This window comes from Anthonomus grandis, chromosome 7 (genome assembly GCF_022605725.1).
Source record: "Anthonomus grandis grandis chromosome 7, icAntGran1.3, whole genome shotgun sequence".
Lineage (NCBI taxonomy): Eukaryota > Metazoa > Arthropoda > Insecta > Coleoptera > Curculionidae > Anthonomus > Anthonomus grandis.
This window is the reverse complement of record NC_065552.1, coordinates 28,721,419-28,742,485: the sequence shown is the minus strand read 5'-3', so window position 1 is coordinate 28,742,485 and position 21,067 is coordinate 28,721,419. Positions and strand designations below refer to the sequence as shown.

The 21,067-nt window shown below is 29.1% G+C and overlaps 1 protein-coding gene across 1 annotated transcript in view; it reads left to right on the top strand.

Annotated features, from left to right (window-relative positions):
- Nucleotides 1–21,067, top strand: part of LOC126738515 (potassium channel subfamily K member 18-like) — a 227,429-nt gene that overhangs the window by 123,117 nt on the left and 83,245 nt on the right. The window lies entirely within an intron of this gene.

Below are 21,067 nucleotides of genomic sequence, written 5' to 3'. Positions count from 1 at the left end.
TTACTTGAATAACTGCGTTTATTTATCTAAAAATAAATTAATAATTGAAGTAAAAATAGTAAATTAATAATTAAAGAGAAGATATGAAATATGAACACAACCAGCTACTTACAAAATACATTCTTTGCATGCATCTATCGACGAGTATTTCCTTTCCATATTTTTTTTTATGAGACTTTGATATATTTGCAATCTCAACTGATTTTGGAGCTTTAATACATAGTAATTTTATAGATAATATGCTAGAAAGTTGTATTTCAAATCTCTAGTCATTCTTGAAAATTTTACCAAGATTTTTAAAGTTTAACTTTTTTTAACTTTGTCCCTCATACAAATAGCCGTAAATATCTAGGACAATAAAAATAATGCTTTGCTTAATTATTCTGGAGAGAGACAAATTTGACAATACGACTTTTTTCTGATCTTATTTTAAAAGACATCAGCAAAATAATGATAATAACCTAAATGCTAAACAAAAAAGACAAAAGTGGTAGGTACCTACCGACACGAATTCCTGCTTTTCCTACCATTTTGTATATCAGCTCTACTATAGTAGGTTTATAGTAAGGTGAAGTGTACTGTCCAGGCTAGTCAGATATTTCTACATAAACTAGCAACTAACCAAGGCTTTGCAGAGTTTTTCAGTCCAACTATTATGTTCTATGATCCGTATATTAACACTTCGATACTATTAAATTTATCTTAAAGCATAAAACTATAAAAATGAAGCATAAAACTGTAAAAATGCTCATTTTTCTTGATCTTGTACCTGGTTTAGCCAAATATATGAAAAACTATTTTGCACTCACCTTCAAGGCTTTTCAACAAATTCAGCAGTTATAAAATTATTAAAATATAAGTTTTTTTATTGACTAAAATATGAACTTTAAAACGTCAAAATATCACCGAAATCCAGTACATTTTATATTAATTATTTTAAAAAGAACCAAAACAAATACAACCATGAAAGAACAAAAATTAAAAAGTTAAAAAAAAAATTAAATAGGGATCGAACCAGAGACCATGGATCTGAAGTCCGAAGTATAGACCTTGTCGCCAAGCGGAGCAATGATGTAGTACTTTCTTTTCCTTTGGTCATATATCTAAGTCTCTTTGAGAATAATGGCTGATTATTTTGAATTAAGTTTTTTTAGTTATTCCTAATACCACTGTAAGTAACTGAAATTGGATTATTATCTCCTGTTAAACTATTACACAGGATTACCCTATATTTATCCTATGTTTTGTTCCAAAATAGAAGTCTCATTTGACTCTTTCTTTAACCTTAACTTGTATATTATACCCTGTATATTAACATCTTTATTTTTTTTGTAAAATGATTTGTCCCCAGGTACAACTGTCCCTAGGAACTCTCCCCTACGTGATTAATAAATAATGTTAATTTTTATTTTGTGTTACTCACCAGAAAATTAATTCAGAGAAAGTAAAATTAAAATATAATTTAAAGTGTTTGGTTAAACAGTTAATCTTTAAAATTTAACTTATACACATTAAATGTCCTTATATTCCCAAGAAAATAACAGAAGCAACTGTCTAAAAGAAAATATTCCAACGGCGCCAGAACTATAAACATCAACCCACCCGTCAGCGCAACAATTATGTATACATCTCCCCTTTGTAACTGAGCTATTAGTGAAACCCAGCAGGAAACAAATACAAATAACATTGTAACTAAATTGTCTGGAGGAAAATTACTCTTCGAGCAACCAAAGTTTATCTCCTTGAGAATATGCCAAAAGAGAACCGCCATGACGAGGAGACGAATGCAGGCAGAAGTTTTCCACCCCTTCTGAGCCCATTAAAAGTCAGTCTCACACGTATATGAGGAAAGTGTGTTAAGTATTTGGAGGGTGGGTTGCCTTAACGTTCTTTATGTAATTTTCGTCATCATCCCCTTTGGGGCACGTCACAAACCCTTTTCGAAGTGCCTATTCGTTTTTTCTTTGAATTAAAAGGGTACGAGACGTTTTATGTAAATGAGAGGAAATGAATTTTTAGTTAGTAGTTGTAGAAGGTGTAATTATTAGAGCAGTAAGAAGGGGGAGTTATTACTCTTTATTACAAAATAAAGCATATTAAACATAAAAAAAAAATTTTTTGTTAATTTATTTATGCTAAATTACATTAAAACAGCAGCAACGTTGGTGCAATATTCGTGCAGCAATATTCATGTAAGTAGAATCTGTATTATTGTGACGAATTCATAATGAGTTACTTATTTTATTGAGTATTACGTCACTTATAGCAAAAATCAATTTATAAATTTTTATCTCACACGCTCAAAAAGTTGAAAACGAGAAGAAAATAGACTTATTGACGTATTTAAAAGAAATATGAACTCAAATCTGTAATAATACGGTTTAATCTATTAATTTCTGAACTCGTTTCTTCTTTTCAATATCCTACCTAACTTTGTTGGGAATATTAAAATTAAAAAACGATAAAAACAACAAGAAGACCTACTTTTTTAAAAATACCTAATTTGAACCAATGTTTCGGTAGCTACATCTACTACCGTTATCAAGATAATTATATTAGTAATAAGTAAAATTAAATTAAATTAAAAATAAAATATACTTATCTTGTAAATCTTCAGCAATGTAATACCATCAAAATTTCTTCCTAATTCGAAAATACTTTAAATACTTTTTGATGATATGACTTGGCTGTTTATTAAGTTTTTCTTTTTTTATATAATTGAATGGGAAATAATCACCTTAAAATATAATTTAATATTAGGTATATTTATTATTTTGCTTGAGATGAAAAACATAGTTTGCTACATGCTATGATAGTGTGTAGTAGACACCTGATCTTTTTTTTAGCTTCTCTTTGTTAAATATTAATCATATATTTTTTTTCTTTGGACTTTTGCTGAAATATAAAGACCTATCTATCTACCTATCTATAACATCCAGAATGTCAATATCAAGTCAAGGTACGTCTTCGGCCAAATTTCGCTTCTCTAACTGTCTTATGCGAAGTCATAATTCCATCTCTATGTTTTAAGTATCTTGCTGACTATATTCTTTAGTGATAACACCTGCAAATTTGGCAATTCCGATTATTTATTCGCGGCATATTGGCCATTACCAGCATTATCTGAGGAGTTAGATACCCAGCCAAGCTATATAGTTTTTCTTTGCAACTTCCTTTAGACTTTTTAATACGCTAGTATTAACTCGAACTTTAATTACTCTCCTGTTCCTAGATTATGATGACTGTATTTCGATGTTTGGATTTTCCATTCTATTTTCGACATAAAAAATTCAGCTTAGAGTGCCTGTCTAGCAAGTAGGCTCTGCTGGCATTTGGACTTCAAAGGCGGAAGATTCAACAGAGTTTAAAAAGCTCTAGTTCATCCACAAAATCTATTTTTAGTGCTTAGGCATTGAGTTATATAAAAATGGCGTCAGATGACAAGTTAATTGCGACGCTGCTCTTAAAAAAGTGAAAAAAACAGGTTTTTACTGTAATAAAGATATTAAAACTAAGTCAAAGTCAAAAAAGTGTTGGTATTTGTTCCATCCAGCATATTTAATAAGCAGTGGGGTTAAAAAGTGACATTTGCTCCTATAAAACTAAGAAATATAATTCCATTACTTAACGTTTTTCACCCTTAGAAATGTATTGAGTTATTGTGTACTTTGTTAGCATTTAAATAGTTATATTTTATGCATTTACAGGTTACTGTCGGTTCCCTTTAGCAACTTCTTGGAATCAGTGGAGCAAGTACTTTTATCCTCTATAACAAAATTAATACCAGCTAGAAATTTTAATGTTAGACATTGACAATATGACGAATATAACGTCAATATAAAAAAATTAAGTATTTGTAATTTTATATTTATAAACTAAATTTATCTTAGTATGTAAGTCTGCCTAATTATAAATCCGTGTTGTAAAGTCATCAGAGATTTTACAGAATATTTTACCTCAATTTTATGTTAGCTACTGAAATCCGATCCACCTTATTAGGATTGAATTACAAAAACAAATTTCCCATTTTGCGAAACGTGACTTTACCTCATTAAAAAGATTTCAATCTAATCTTTCTGAAACAGGTTTTAAACTTTAAAATAAATGAGCGTATCGGATGATATAAAGTTAACTAAAAGGCTCTTAGATTATATAAAAATAAGAAGATTATATAAAATTTAAAATAAATATGCTACTCATTAAAAATCTCTTTAATTCTAAAAAGAAAATTGAAGACTTTATATTGGATCCAATAAGTAAAAGTTAAGGCAATATAATAAGTTACTACATTCATAATGTGTCTATTTGATTTTTATTTTTGTTAAGAAAGTACTGTATCGAAAGCTCACTGTTGAGAAAAGTGGACTGTATTTATTGTTTTTTGACAATTAATGGTTGTGAGACCTTACCTGGTTTCTCTTGATTACAGTTTTTCACTCGCGTTAGCTGGCCAGCTTTTTCTCAGTACGAAATGCGGTTTATCCCATAAACACGGGATTGTATCGGGTGGTACAAGATGCGTGAGCGATGCGGTTTAGCGAATTTACTTCTTCTAATAATGGGTTTCAACGAACTGGTTCAGTATGTTGGACGCGTACCTCTTTATAAGGCCTCAAAACATTCTTTTGGATGCATTTGAATAGAAATACTTTAACTAACTGTTTCTACACAGTGAGCCAAGCGAAATTGAGTTAAAGTTTAAAGTTTGATGAAAATTTGAAATAGAATGAAGAATGAACTGCTTGATTCAAACTGTTGTAAAATTTAAGAAAACTGAACATAATGATTTACTAATTTTGTTGGGTAGTTCATCACTTTTATATTAAAATAATGTCTCTTTATTTAACAAATATGCTACATATTCATAAATCAATTTAGAAAATACTAACTCACACGCTCAAATATTGAAAAGAAGAAGACAATAGAGCTATTCACGTATTTATTCGATATCTTTAATGATACCTTTCATTATATTTATTATAATCTAAGTTCAATAAATCTTATAGACAATAGTTTACTTGAAGTATAATAGATTTTTTATATACACAGAAGCTGAGGTTTTATCTATCGATCTCTGAGCTCGTTTTTTCTTTTCTATATCTTACCTAATTTTATTTTGAATACTAAAATTAAAAATAATAAAAAACTTATTTATTTATTAAAAAACCCAATTTGTATAATCAAAGCATTGTCAGTTTTTTTTTGTAGTTAAAGCCGTAGGTGCAACCAATAGGCAGACAATACGGTGACCATATATCAAATACATGTCTACAGTAAATTGGTAGAATCGCAATTATTTGTCCATAAATAACTTTTAGTATATAGTTTTAAGCTACAGTTAAGCTGCAAAATGCATTTGTCACATTTAGAAAAGGCGATGTAGTACAGGTCTTCTGGTGCCTCCAGCAGCTGAAGAAGTAGGTCGTGTAAGCTGTGTCAAATGCCTTGACTAGATCCAAAAATACAGCGAGAAAATTTTTATCATTAATCAGACTATCTATAACCTAAATACACAGTTCACAAATAGCATACGTTGTGCTAAGACCACTAAAACACAATAAAATGAAATCGCCTTTTAGACAAAATATTATTTTGAGCAAAAAAAACCCAAAATCAGTTTAAAGTCTTTTAAATATTTTTCAAACATTTTGGAAAATGTATTGAAAATTCTAATTGGACGGTAACTACTTGTATTGGTCTTTTCCCTAGACTTGTAAATCGGCTTAACAATATCAACTTTAAAAGAGTTGGGTACCTTAGCTGTTCTAATTATTAATTAAATTAAAAAATAAAAAATAAAAATTAAATTAAATTAAATTAATTATATAAATAAAGGGGATAAGCAAAATAATAATATGTCATTTATATTTGTTGGTCTAATAAACATAAAATGTGATTTTTATGGAATGTAGAGGAGATTTAATTTTTTTAAACGTGGTATATCTAATATTTAAGAAAAAATCATTACAAAAATTAGCCATTTCCGTTCTATTATTAAATTTGTTTTTATTATAATGGTGAATGTCAAGGTTATCATCATGATATACATCTGATGCCTCATTTATAACTTTGAATAATTTTTAAAGGTCACTGCCAATATTCAAAATTTGGGTTTTATAAAAGTCGTGTTTACATTTTTTGATTAGGGTGTAATATATTATGTAAAACATTATGATATATCGCGTAAGCTATTTTATTCCCTTGTGTATTATGCTCTAAGAGTTGTTTTTTCATTTTGTTCCCTTTCCTTATGCTAGATATTATTCCGTTTATTATCCAGGATTTTAATTTTTTATATTATTTATCTACATATATTTTTTAACTTGACGACTTTTAACTTAACTTGACTAAATAGAATATTAGTGATTATGTTATTAAACAAATTAAGTGCAGACTCAAGATCCTGACGATTAAGTACACGATTCAAGTTTTGATTATTCAGGAGGTTATTTAATAAAACATATTAGATTTTAGTGACAGTGTAAGAACTGACTTTATTGTTATTTGTTAAGGTGGATAACGATTATTAATTTAAAAATGAATGACAGAAGATAAATAATTTAAATTAGATCTCCCATGACTTTTAAGAAAGATATGATCCAAAGTGACACAAATTCATAGTGATTTAATATAGAATTTAGCAGATATACCTATTGATTTCACTTATCAAGCAAAATTATGTTTATGTCTCCTAACACCAATTTGACTTTTAATACTTCATCATAATTTTTCAAGTCTAGAAGAAAATCGGTTGTACTTGTTGAAGGTGGCATGTAAATGCCACATGGTCTAACAGTAATGCCACTCATTTTCAATTAAATCAAGTTTAATGTGGGTCACTGCATGATGGAGAAAGGATCTTATGTATCACCAGTGTTGCATAATTTTTATTTAATTTTGCCTCATTATAATACATAGTGTACTTATCAATACCAAAACTATCACCATCCGTAATTTGTCGATATTCAAGATTAATCCCTTCAAGAAAATAAATTATTTAATTAAAATTTGTTTTAACGCTGCGAATATTAAGATGCAATGTAGTTGGTAATTTATTATTTAAACTTATTTTATTAGTTAACATATCACTCTTTAAAATAAACTCGTCCCTAACGTTAGTAATTCGGTGGTCTAGATAAATAAATAAATTATTTATTATATATTATGCATAAATACCGATTCTTCATATAAATTTTTCACGTAAATTTTAGTTTATCCTTGGGTGTAATAAAATAATTTTGTGTTGTAATACAGTTTTCTAATTCTTCCTTATTTAACTTTCGATCATGTTTTCCTTAATTGTTTTATTTTTATAATTTTTAGCTGCCTCTTTTTTTAATGCCTTTTTATGCTTTTTTAATGCCTCCTTTTGTCATCTGCTTGGGCCTTTAATTATTAAATTTCTATTTGTAGTATTGTGAGTACTCCTAAGAACTTTTTAATCCTGATGGCTTAATATTTAATCAAGTCCAATTTGATCTATTCCCTGTCCTAATTTTGTTTTGGCTTTATTATTCAGCTGGGCCGGCAATTGTACCAATTTGCTTTAAATATGTTTTGCTGAACTGGTTAAAATATGGCTGTAAGACATCCGTGTTTCGATTGAAGTTTTTTGCCTGTTTTCCAAATAATCAATTTTTCTTCCTCAATAACTCAAAAATTTCATTCCTTCTTTTAATAATCCTTGTTTTGTCGTTAACTATTTTTTTCCGTAGGATACAAGTGTCAAAAGATATACATTTTTTGCAATGAAATATCATAATTCTAAAACACAGCTGCACATTATAACTTCAGAAGATGTAGATACTTCAGTAATACAGAATCCCATTTGGCATCCATCGCACTTAAACATATTTCTGTTTATCCTTGCAAGTATCGCACTCTATGGTTATCAGTATTAGTAAAGTACTTCAATCGTTGTCTGAGCAATGCTTACATTCAATATTTAAATTCATTCAAAAATTGAAAATATACTACGAAAATGCCGAAAAAAAAACAATAAAATCACGAAACCATATTAAATTCAAACGCTTTATTTTGGTGTCAGCTTTCATAATTACCCAGTATAGTTGAGATATTCTTTCTGCCAAACCTTCTATCCAAATTTTAGCCTAAATTACATGTTAAAGCTTGTATGCTATACTAGCACAAACTTACGAAAAGTTAGCGTCAGTCGTAGTGGTTACATGTTTTGTAACTGACAGTAATGCTAAATAGTTTTGTTGCTTAATTTAATGCAAATTTAATATTACATAATAAGATAATTCTATATATAATTATATTAAAACTGTTATTTTGGTTTTGGTTGTTTGCTATGTAAATTGGATGTGCATTTACTGTTAGACATTTAAATTAAATTTAATATTTTATTATTCAAATAAATAGTTGTTTATTGCTAAATATTTTTTAGTAGTACATATCTTAATCCCTGGCTTATAAGAAATTAAATAAAAATTAAATAAACACCTAACAAAACTCATAACTGAAATCGCATAACAAAGTGCTTTTCAGATCCGCAAACAGAACATTATAGGGAATCTAATATACAGTAAAAAGAAAAAAAATATCCATGGTTACTTAACATTAATTAGAGAATCAACAAGATATTTGATATACAGGGTGATTCTATAGAAACTGCGTTGATGGTTTATAGGAAATCACAAAAATGGAAAATATTGAAAGTTTGGTGGCACGACATTTAAGGGAATTTATTTCCACATTTCTACATAAAAATTTATTAACATTTTATGTACAACGTCTTATCACAGTATACTATAACAACTTTTGTTAAACGTTGTTATATTATACTGTGGTCTTATACACTAATAGAGGATCTTGATTTTGCAACGGTCTAAACAATCTATAACATCTTGAGTCAGTTGTATAGTCAAGGCTATCTTTGACATATAATTTGCTGCAACTTATCTATTATAAATGTAAACCTTGCTCATTGTAAAATCTTTATCAAAAATGTGACAATCAACATCGAGGATGCAGCAGACATCGATTATTAGTGACCTATTTATTTATCCATGTTGATGTATATATTTCTTAGTTCTGTCATAGTTCTGTAGTTAGCAATATGTAAACGTATCTTTAATCTTCTCTCATTATTTTTTGGGGTTAGAAACTTAGTTGTGCTCTCTACCATATTTTTCGATACGTTTAACACTCATGTATATTAAATAAGTTGTATATTAAAATAATTCCTCTAAAATCGAAAAGTGTATTAGTGGTAAATACAATTTGATCTACGAAACATTATAATCCACACACTCTGATATTTTAAGAATTTTTATTATTATACTTATGCAAACTATTACAAAGTTAAATTTTTTTATGAAACTTTTTCCTGTACAGTACTTATATGGTACATAGCCATAAGTATATAATGTATATATGAATAATTGATTTTCTTGAACAGTGAAAAATTGACCAATCAAAGAGACGCAAAGTTTAAAATAATTTGTAATTTGACTCTCAATAACTTATTCATATAGTAATTATAACAGGCGACTTCAATATTGATTTTTTAAAACAAAATACATATTCAAATAGATTTAAATTTATTTTAGAATATTTCAATGTTTCACAGCGTATTACAGAACCAACAAGAATTAACATGAACACTGGTGATGGTACCCTTATTGATTATATAATTTGCAGTAATGATTTGGTGTCATTAAACTCAGAGTCGCTTGTCATAGCAGAAACAATCACGGATCATAATCTGATTTATTCAATATTTCAATATGATAACATAAAGGTTAAAAAAAAATCCATGACTTTCAGAGTTTATAACAACATAAATATGGAAAATTTTATAAACGATGGTTTGCTTATAAATTGGGATCAGATGTACCGCCTTATAGATATTAATGACAAAGTGAAGTTTTTTAATGAACATATTTTACAGCTTTTAAATACACATGCTCCGACTAAAAATAAAATTATTAAAGAGAAAATATACAGTTCATGGATAACCGAAAATATAAAAACTCTTATCAAATTACGTGATCGTGCTCATAAAAAATATCTGAAAAGTAAATCTCAGCCTCATTTTGAATATTATAAACAGCTAAGAAACTACACAAAACATGCTATAATACGAGAAAAAATAACATTTTTTAATCAATTATCAAACAAAAAAGAACAAAAATTTTGGAGAATAGCAGATAAACTATTCTTAACCAAAGGAAAAAGATATCAAAACGAGCTACCTCCTAACATATCAAATCCAACAGATATTGGCAATTTTTTTAATACTGTTTCCACCCTACCTGATACTGCAAGTAAAGAATGTATTGAATTTTATCAAAATTATACCATAAATAATATAAAACTTAATTTCCAGCTTTTGGACCAAGACAATATGATTAAAATAATATCGACTATTAAATCAAATGCAATGGGAATCGATGGTATTTCTATAAAAGATATAAAATTGTGTTTGCCTTTTTGCTTAAGTCCTTTATTGCATATTATTAACGAATGTATTCTTCAACAAAAGTCTCCAAATGTGTGGAAAAGGGCAATTATTAAACCCATTCTAAAAAATTCAAATCCAAAAGAGCATAAAGATCTCAGATCAATTAGTATTCTACCAGCATCATCTAAAATTCTGGAAAAACATATTTTTAATCAAATTTCAAATTTTGTTGATAAACATAAAATTATCCCCGATTGTCAATCCGGTTTCAGAAAAAACTTTAGCACGTCTACAAGTTTGGTGGGTATTTTAAATGATATTAGGGTAGATGAGGAGAATGGTCAGCCAACATGTATGGCCTTATTGGACTTTAGTAGGGCTTTTGACACGATTAACCATGATATGTTATTGGCAAAATTAAAATATATTGGTATTTCAGAGAGCGGTGTAAATTTTTTCAAGGATTATTTGCGTAATAGAGACAGTTGTGTTATGGTGGTTCGGCAGTCTGAAAAGCATTACTCAGAATTTACACCTTTTAACCAGGGAGTACCTCAAGGCTCTATAGTATCGCCGTTACTTTTCTCTATTTACGTGGCTGATATGTACAAAGTAATAAAACACGCCACTTTGCAAAATTTTAATCGTGATTTAATTAGTCTACATAAATACGCAGAAAATCATAACCTTAAGCTTAATGCCACAAAATCTAAAATTCTTATTATGTGCTCCAACTTTAATATAAGGCAAAGGCTCGAACACAACTTATCCTTAAATCCTATATCTGTTGATAATACTTCAATTCCTGTTGTTTCCGAGGCAAAAAATTTAGGCGTTATATTTGACAGCTCTCTCTCTTTTGAATTACACATAAAAAATAAAACGAAAACTGCTTATTTACGTTTAAAAAAACTTTTTAAGTTCAAGCGAAATTTATCGGCAAAACAAAAGTACTTATTGTGCGATAGTCTTATTTTGTCATTGTTTGATTATGGTGACGTAGTCTATGGAAATTCTTTATCTTCACAAAATAAAAAAATTATACAAAAAGTCCAAAATTCCTGTATGAGATTCTCTTATAGTATCCCCTACAGAAACCATATATCGCCTTATCTCAATAATAATAAAATATTAAATATGAACAATAGAAGAAAGCTACATATGTATAATTTTGTATATCGCATAGTAAATAATAATCAACCATTTAATTTAAGAAGTCAGTTTCAAAAATTCGAACATGCGCATGCCACACGAAATAACGTTTTTATCGTACTATTGCATAGAAGCGCAGCATTTCAACGTTCTTTTAAGTATGTAGCTGTTCAAATGTGGAATGGCTTAAACAATGACATAAAGCAAATGCCCTTGGGAGCTTTCTCTGGTCAAATAAAATCTAAACTACTTATGGAACAAATAATTGGCAATTAATTCAAGTAGGGTGATATATAAAATGTGATAATGCGTATAATAACATAATACAAGAAATAGTAACATGTAACAGAAGATATACATGTGTATATAATATACTAATTTTCAGTGGAATGTTCGGAGATTATATTTTAAAATCCCGCTTTTAGTTTTATTTTTTCTTTTTCCGTAACATACATACGTATATTTTTTAATAGCCTAGGCCGATGCACGCATCTTGGGGTTATTTTTTGGGGTCTTTTTTCGCCTCGTCTGTCCTCTCTCCTTGCGCTCGTCCGTTGTCGCACTGCCGCTGCCTGTCTTAAAATCTTAGGTTAATTAATTCTATATCTTACTTTGCATTCCTATATAAAAACGTTATTTTTATTTTTGTAAAATCGTTTCTGTAAATTGTAAAGGGCTTTTTCATCCCTTTTTTGCTTGTGCTAACTAGGGAAAACGGTTTTATAATCGAGAGAATTGTCCTATTTGTCAATGTAATTTTTTTTTCTTTGTAATTTTTATTGACCTATAAAACTGTACATTTTGACAAATAAACCATTTTTGATTTGATTTGATTTGAAATACAAAAGCTTTATTTTCCAATAAAAAAATTATAAATTAAATATGTTCGTAAAATTCGCATATAGGAATGCACCTCACTTATAAAAACCGCTTCTAAAAAATATCTCTGCAAGAGGTATTCTTAAGTGAGACGCATTCTTTAGATAATAAAAACATTAAATTATACCTTTACCTTAGAACATTTCTTAAGCATATTTTAACTAATGACAACTTAAATTAGAAAAAAAAACTATGATGATCAATAAAAAACTTTCCTAAAATGAACCTATTAGAGACATATCAGAAATAGGCTATCTCTGACTGTAGATAGTAAGAATCGTACTCAGGTACTTTAATGCTTTAAGTCGAGTAATTTAGTACTATCCTAGTTGAATCAGCAGTCGAGTTTATTAAATAGAAGCCTATTCTATTATTATTCTAGTCGAGTAAACATCACCTTTAAGGATAACTGGCTTACGCGTCAACTAAACAAGTCTAGATAGGCAAATGCTAGTTTAGTAAAAAGCCAAAACAAACATAGCTACCGAATATTCTAGTTTTCTAGCATAGTAATATAATATTACTAAAATAATAATACATATTCTAATTTTAATAATGGCAAGGTGGTTAGAAGATAGGACTGTTAATTTTGTCATAATCTACAAATACAACTAAAATACCAACCACGTGTAAACGGTTGTCTTAACTCGCCAGGATAAAGCCAAGTATACTAACTAACTCGACTTATGTGAATAGTAGAGTCACTCGACTAAATTACTTTACCCTAATAAATTACTAGCCCCGTTTGAATCGGGAATAAACTTAGTCAATATGGATAAATTAAACAGTTTTCGAGAAAAAGTTATTTTTACAGGTTATTAATTAGCAATATTGTGTTTTCAAAAACCCGAAGCCTTCAGGAAAGTTAAGGTTAGAGTAAGATTCAAGTAAGTAAAGTTATCTAACAACCAAGGTAGGAGAATGATCCAATTGGAAAGGCCGATTTTGCATATTCAAAAAAAATTGAAGAATTCATCTTTTCATAGAAGCGTTGAGATTCATAAAACGAGAAAGCGAATTAATTAAAATCGAAATTTTCAAGACCAAGATGTCAGCTAACAATAGGAAAATACACGTACATGAGGTTGACAAAAGATACAAAATATCGGGTCCAACGTTTTTTTATTAAGAGTTAATACAGACAATATTGGTTTTTGTCATCATTTGAGAAGAAAGAATTGCCGCAAAAACATCAACATGTGTCAAAGTATAATTTACATTATAATAAAGTTTAATCTATTAAGTTTATATAACAGTTGTTATGGTCTGGTTTACATAGAATATTATATTTAAAATTCATCATAATTTAACTAAATTAGGGTAGACATGTAAAGTAATTTATTGCAATATAATATATTCATTAAACTCTTGGTAATATTATAATTGTTTTCATTGGTAGTTATTTATTAGTAATCAGATATAGACCAAAAATGCTACATGCTCCGGTGATTTCTCTTGCATATATTTTTGTGGCTTGTCCTTCGTTTTCTTTACTTCCTTAAGTCTGATTATTGTTCTTGATTTTCTCAGCTTGCTCTTTGAACATTTCTTGTCTGAGAGATCAATTATAAGATCATCTTTAACAGTGTGGATACCCATTTTTTAATCTCTCGAATCCTTAAAAACTAGCTAAAGATATAGTAGAATTTTAGAGTAGGGAGAATTACCATGGAACGAAATTATCATCATTTGGACTATGCTTTTTTGCTTCTATCGAAGAATAGCAAATTCCTTTTTATTTTCCGCACAAAAACCGTGATTTCCCACAAAAGAACAAACGGTCAAAGTAACAGTTGACTTATAGGTCGTAATCTAAAGCCAGTTTTGGACAACGCTGTTACCCCGTTTGTCATTTTTCTGTCTTGAGTTCAGCCCATTTGATGCTTGTTCTGCCAGTTGCCTTTTATTTACTTAAACATTTCATGTAGGGTATTGGCGATCAAAAATATTCTAGAACGTTTTTAGTTCGTTAAAGGTCATCAATGTAACCTCATGTGGCTTTAGTGTTCTTGGAAATTTAACCCTTTAGAAGGGATAAAAGAGGTTTAATTGCAAAAGAACTAAAGTTTAGCTTAAAATCTTCTATAGTTCTCCTGCTAAAATTCCAAAATGAAAAGAGAGTAGTAGACTCTGAACTAAAGGATTCTATATTAAAACTTATTATAGTTATCTGAAAATCCTGGTTCAAAATGAATAGAACTAACAAATTCATTATTGGTGACAACATAATCCATTATTGATGAATTAGATTTGTTATTAATCATACATTCACGAGTTGGCTGATTTAATAAAGAATTTAAATTTATTGAAGAAAAGAGATTAAATAACATTTTCTTAGGTGGTGTTTCTTCTAAAGCATTAATATTCAAATCTCCGAATAAAATTATAAATTGTAATTTAAATTTTATGTATATAGGGCAAATGTCACTCTCATTTTAATAAGCACCAACGGACTTGTCAAAAAAACGGAGAAAAATGTATACGTTTTAATATAAATACCTTATTTATATTACAGAAATAACAATAACGTTTTTTGTATAAATTATAAAAATAGTGAAAATGTATTACGAAAATATATGTACTTAGTGAAATTATGTAAAAGTGAAGGACCGGAATCGGTAATATGGTTTAAATGAAAAGAAGTATTTTTCAGACAAGTATCACAAGCGTTATTTTGACCTAATATACAGTAACATTTAATAACATTTTAATGCTGCTTACAATGATGTGTCAGACGATAGGGGTTCCTATCTTCCTATTTGACATATAAAAGTGAGGTTAGCTGGAGGAGAGAAAGTAATTGAACAGAAATATAAAATTAACGTGTTTTTTTTTAAAGAATTTATTCAGGTTGGTGTGCCTTGAAATGAAAGCACTATATAAATTGGCTGAGAATTTTAATTGGTGTCATAGATTTGTTAATCTGAGGATGTGGATGACTCTTGTTTATCTAGTGTTATATATTCTCCGAGACCAGGTAAAAAAATTTTAGTAAACTAAGGTATTCGTTCTGGTACGAAGGTTTCATAAAAAATATGAAACAAAAATTCAGCTTCACAAATTAATACAAAGGAATAATGTCAAATCTGTAGAAAACAATATGTACAATTTTTTGAGAAAAAGTTTGAACCAACAAGTAACTGAATGAAAATGTCACATAAGTAAATATAAATATAGATTTAAATTCTTCTGTGCCTTTTAGTCAAGAAGAGGTAAAATACCTAGAGAAATGCAACTAAATGGGTGTACCTAAAACACTCATAGCGATATTGCAAATAGCTTCGCCAGCCTTTTTTAATTTAAAATAATAAGGAAGATAATTTCTTAAAAGGAACTATTTTCTTCACAAATTAAAATTCCGGAGTATAAAAATGTATTATTCTTTGAAACATAAAGAACTTAACGCCAAAAAGTCGACAGACACCAGCGGTGATACAATTGTAATTTAAAACCTTCTAGACATATATATCAATTACTAAAATGTAATTTCCTTAAGCTTTAAAAGAGCTTTGATTACACCTCGCTAAAAGAGTGGTACCACAAGCAAATTTAAATACTACCGACCAATAAGCTTAATCAACGTTATAGGTAAAACATTTAAACAACTTCTGTATACCAACTTCATACTTATTAACAAAAACTAAACCTTTCAATGAAAATGAATTTAATAAAAATCTATAAAATTCCTTGTACTTGTGGTAAATTTTACGTAGGTGAAACCTGTAGACCATTACCAAAAAGAATTAATGAACATGTTACATAAAAAACAATGATTTTCAAAAATCCAAAATTATACAACGTGCATTCGACAATAACCATAGAATAAACATGGAATGCTTCCTCAATTTTAGCAAAGGAACCAATTTCAAAATTACGTAAACTAAAGAAAAGGGTAATTCTGCAGTTTAGCGGCTTTTGTCAAAACTAATGAAAAATGGTCGGGTTTTTTGTAAAGTAGGTAGATTTCGATATATATTTTTCACTAAGAGTGGCGGAAAGCCAAATTTTATTACTAAGAGGGTGTTATTACGTACTAAATCACTCACTATAGGACGCGATTAATCATTAGAATAATTTATATATACTAATCTTTTAAAATAGTATGTCAAACTATTAATAAACCGTCAAATTATATAAAAAAAGTATTTTAAGTATTTTTGAATTAGGAAGAAGTTTTGATGATATTACATAGATAAAGATAAGTATATTTTTATTATATTTTTAATTTAATTAAATTTTACTTTAATTACCTTGATAACGGTAGTAGATATAACTAGCTCCTATTTATATAAAAAAATCTATTAAATCTCAAGTAAATTATTGTATTTAAAACTTATTGAATTTAAATTAAATTAAGTATATCGAAAGGTATCATTACAGATTTGAGTTCATATTTCTTTTAAATATGTGAATAAGTCTATTTTTTCTTCTTTTCAATTTTTTGAGTGTGTGAGATAGTAATTTCTAAATTGTATTTTGCTACAAGTGACGTAATACTCAATAAAATAAGTAACTCATTCAGACTTGTTGTTAAAAAAAAATTTCTTTAGTTTTACAGGCAAATGTGGTATAATTTCTTATAACTTTAAAGTAGCTATAGTCGCATTCTGTTTAACTGCACTTCCATTTAGCTTTGGCTTTATTTCTCAATGCCATTAAATATAAAACATTCTCAGTTCATTATGGATTATATTTTTATAAGATTTTAATTTTTTAAGTAAAGCATCCCTATCACATAATGAGTTAATAATATTACTTAAACAATTTACATTTTTATCCAAATCAAAATCTTTATACTCTAAGTATAGTAGATCATCCGGAATGCCTCTGGTATTAGGCCAAGAAAAAAACTGCAGACCAAAGAGTGTCCAGCACTTACACGTGCTAGGTTTAAATATCTGAAAAAAACTGACACTTTGTGCAGCGATATTAAATTCTTCAGATCAGACCGACTCGTTGGTTTCTCTAAAGCTATTTTGTCTCTGGTGACCCTCGGTATCCGCTCCATCAGGAAAACTTTTAACAAAAGTTATATTGAAATTCACGAAAATTTAATATGTATAAAGAACGTGCGAGAACTTTCTAATTGCCTTAAGTTTTGAAGATAACACGCCTCCGAATTCGTTTTGTTTTTTCTACATCGCCAAGCCGGGTTTCGATTTCGAGACGTCTTTTGAGTGCAAAGAGCGAAATGTGAGAAGGGGGACAGGAGGAACAGGAAAAAGAGTAAAGAAGCGAATTACGTTGACATTTCCCGGGGTTTTCCTTTTAAGAGTCGGAGTGGCTGCAAATAAGGAGCCGCCATCCAGACAAGACGAGATTATGATGCGAGACGATGGAACTGTTCCTGCTGCTGCTTCTTCTGTCGTCTCGATGTTATTTATTATTGTGCGTTCCATATTACATATGTCGTGGATTTTTGAAACGACCTGCGAAGTATATATGTGACAGCTTAATTATCTTTTTTTTCTGAGTTGGAATAACATATATTTCGCTTATCAATATAAGATATTGTTTTCTTATAAAATGATTATCTAAATTGTTAATAATAAATTATAAGGATTTTTTTGCACCTAAATATATTAATTAAATAAAATTGCTTTATTATGCAAAAATCTAAGTAGAAAACAGGGAGAAAAAGCCAGATTTCCAAATCAAAGTTCTAGCAGGTACAGTTAAAAATACAAGAACATTTTTATAAATTGGCAAAGTACAATAATTTAATAATTTATTCCTTTTGTGCCAAAATATTCATGCGTGCCATATGCATTGATAGGTAGAGCCAAGGAAAGAATTTTTTTATTTATTTATTTTTTAGTTATTTAATCAATACATGGGATCAACCTCATTACAAAAAAATATATATATTTCTGAAAAAGAAATAAAAGGTAAACTACCTAACCACTAATTACTAATTAACAATAATTATCAGACTTAATATTAATACCACCTTAATTAAACTGTTTTACAAGTAGTAATAATAACCTCTCAAAATCTGAACATTTAACAATGCAAAATTAGCTAAGAAAAAATAAAATATATTATTATTAATGGCAATAATCAAATGTACTTCAAATTAATAATCATAAAACAAATTTATATAAAAAAAAATAAAATCGTACAAACCCTTAATAAGACTCCTAAAATGCAATAGGGAAGTTCCCAAAACTTCAATTCCAGTAAAGTTTACTAGCCTCAAGGTTCTTTTGACAGGCGAGTGCATAGCATAGTTGTTACGATGATGAGGCAAAGAAAACAATTGATTTACCCTAAGACTACGGTGTGGAATATTAAATGAAATTTTATTAAGTAGTTCGGGACAAATCACAAGGCCATAAAAAGTTTATAAATAAACATTAAATCATTATCAGTGCGTCTCTTAAGTAAACTTTGCATATTCAGCAAGTTCACTGCTTCATCATAACAATGGTCATTAGGAACTGGAATGTGAAAGTTATAAAGGCAGAATCATAGAAATTTATTTTGAACTCCCGCCAGTGCCATACAATTATTCATGTAAAGAGGAGACCAAATTATTAATCCATACTCCAACAAAGAGACAACAAGTGATATGTACAACCTTTTGCAAGTATTAACTGACAGGTTCTTACAATTGCGCAGGACAAAATCAAGGACTTTAGATGCTTTGGTTATAATAGTATTCACATGGGTATTAAAATTCAATTGTTCATCAAAAAAGATACCAAGGTCCTTTACTAATTCAGTGTACCTAAGATTAACATTATCGATAGTATAGGAGGAAATTACCTGTTTGATTCTTTTGTAGAAACTAATGTAACTGCATTTACCCACATTTAAAGCCAAACTATTACCAACACACCATTCACACAATCTATTTAGATCATCTTGCAAGAGAACCATGTCTTGTTCTGAATTGATCACCCTATAAAACTTTAAATCATCGGCAAATAAAAAATTACTATTACTATATACAATACATTACTATCAAAGCGAACCAAAATATCATTAATAAAAATATTGAATAACAGGGGAGAACAATGACCACCAGAGATCACACTGATAAGGTGTGACCTAGCATCATCAATTTGTACCTGCTGAAATTTGTCAGAAAGAAATCTCGCAAAGCAGGCCACCAAACAATCTGAAAAGCCAAAAAGTCACAATTTTAGTAATAGGCTATGATTGACACTGTCAAATGCCTTGAAAAAGTCTGTATCTATTACATCCACTTGTTCACCCCTCTCCAAAGCACTTAACAGAGCACTCAATACAACAACAGGTTTGCCATAGCGGACTTGCCACGACTGAAGCCATATTGTTCACTTAACAGAAGTTCTTTGCAGTAAAAATTAATTTGGGCATAAACAAGACTGTCCAGAAGTTTTGGAATGGCAGACTGTACGCACACACTCCTGTAATTGATCATTTTATTCGCAGCACCACATTTAAATATCGGCGTAATAAAACTGAGTTTCCACTGGGATGGAAAAACTGTCTAATGACCTACTGAATAAAATAAAGAAGGGATAAGAGAGGGCACATACAGATTTTTTCAAAAAATAATTGGGTATAATATCAGGGCCAGCACTAGGTTTAAGGGGTAATCGAAATATCTTATCAAAAATTAATCCAACAGATAATTTAGGATTTGGAATAGTCATATTTACACCAGCCTGCCAAGAAGGTAAGACATTATTATCTCCATTATAGACACTCGAAAAAAAACCTGGCAAACCCCTCTGCAATTTGTTCACAACCCGCAAACTTCCCATCATTATAGGTCATCAAATCAGGAAGCCTATTCGTTGCTCTCCTATTATTAAACTTATACCAAAAACTTTTGGGGTTTGTATAAAGTAACTGGCCCAAATTTGAAATAAAGTTCTGGTAACAAGTCTCCGTTAGAGTTTTGCACCTATCTCTAACATCTGAAAAGGCTTCGTAGTCTGCAACAGTATGACTAGACTAATATTTCTATCTTATCTATAAATGTTTTTTATTGTATTTTTTTTAAATTTTGTAGCGCTCTTAATAAGGCCTAATATAGGCCAAAATGTAAAAAAAAGAAAATGAAAAGATTATATTTTAATTGACCCCTTATCCCTTAAAAATTAACTAGATCACTAAAACAATACACAAAATATAATGCTTCGGTGAGAAGAAAAACTTATAACACCGTATTTGAATATTTGTATGTTAAATTAATTTATGATGTTTAGAAAATTTAAATAATAAATATTATCTGTATATATATAGGCAGTTAGACGATTTTTATTTTGTTTTGAGTTAAACTTGAAATTAAGAGTTAATATTGATTTTCGAACCTAAGGTCTAAGTTTACCAGGTGCGTTTTTTCTAATTTTCGTTGAACTAATTTGTAGCTTAAATTCTCTCCTAAAGGTACTATCATGGGCTGTAAATTACGTGTTGATATTTAATCAAAATATTTACGTAAAGTGATGAAACTACGTCATAATATTGGAAATGGTTAAATTAAATAATTACTTGTTTGTACTTGAGTGAAAAATTTATTATAATGCACACGAAGTATTTTAATTTGAGCAATGTTAATTATATTTGTTTAATCTAGTCTACGTAAAAAATCCACATCGCAACCAGACAGTA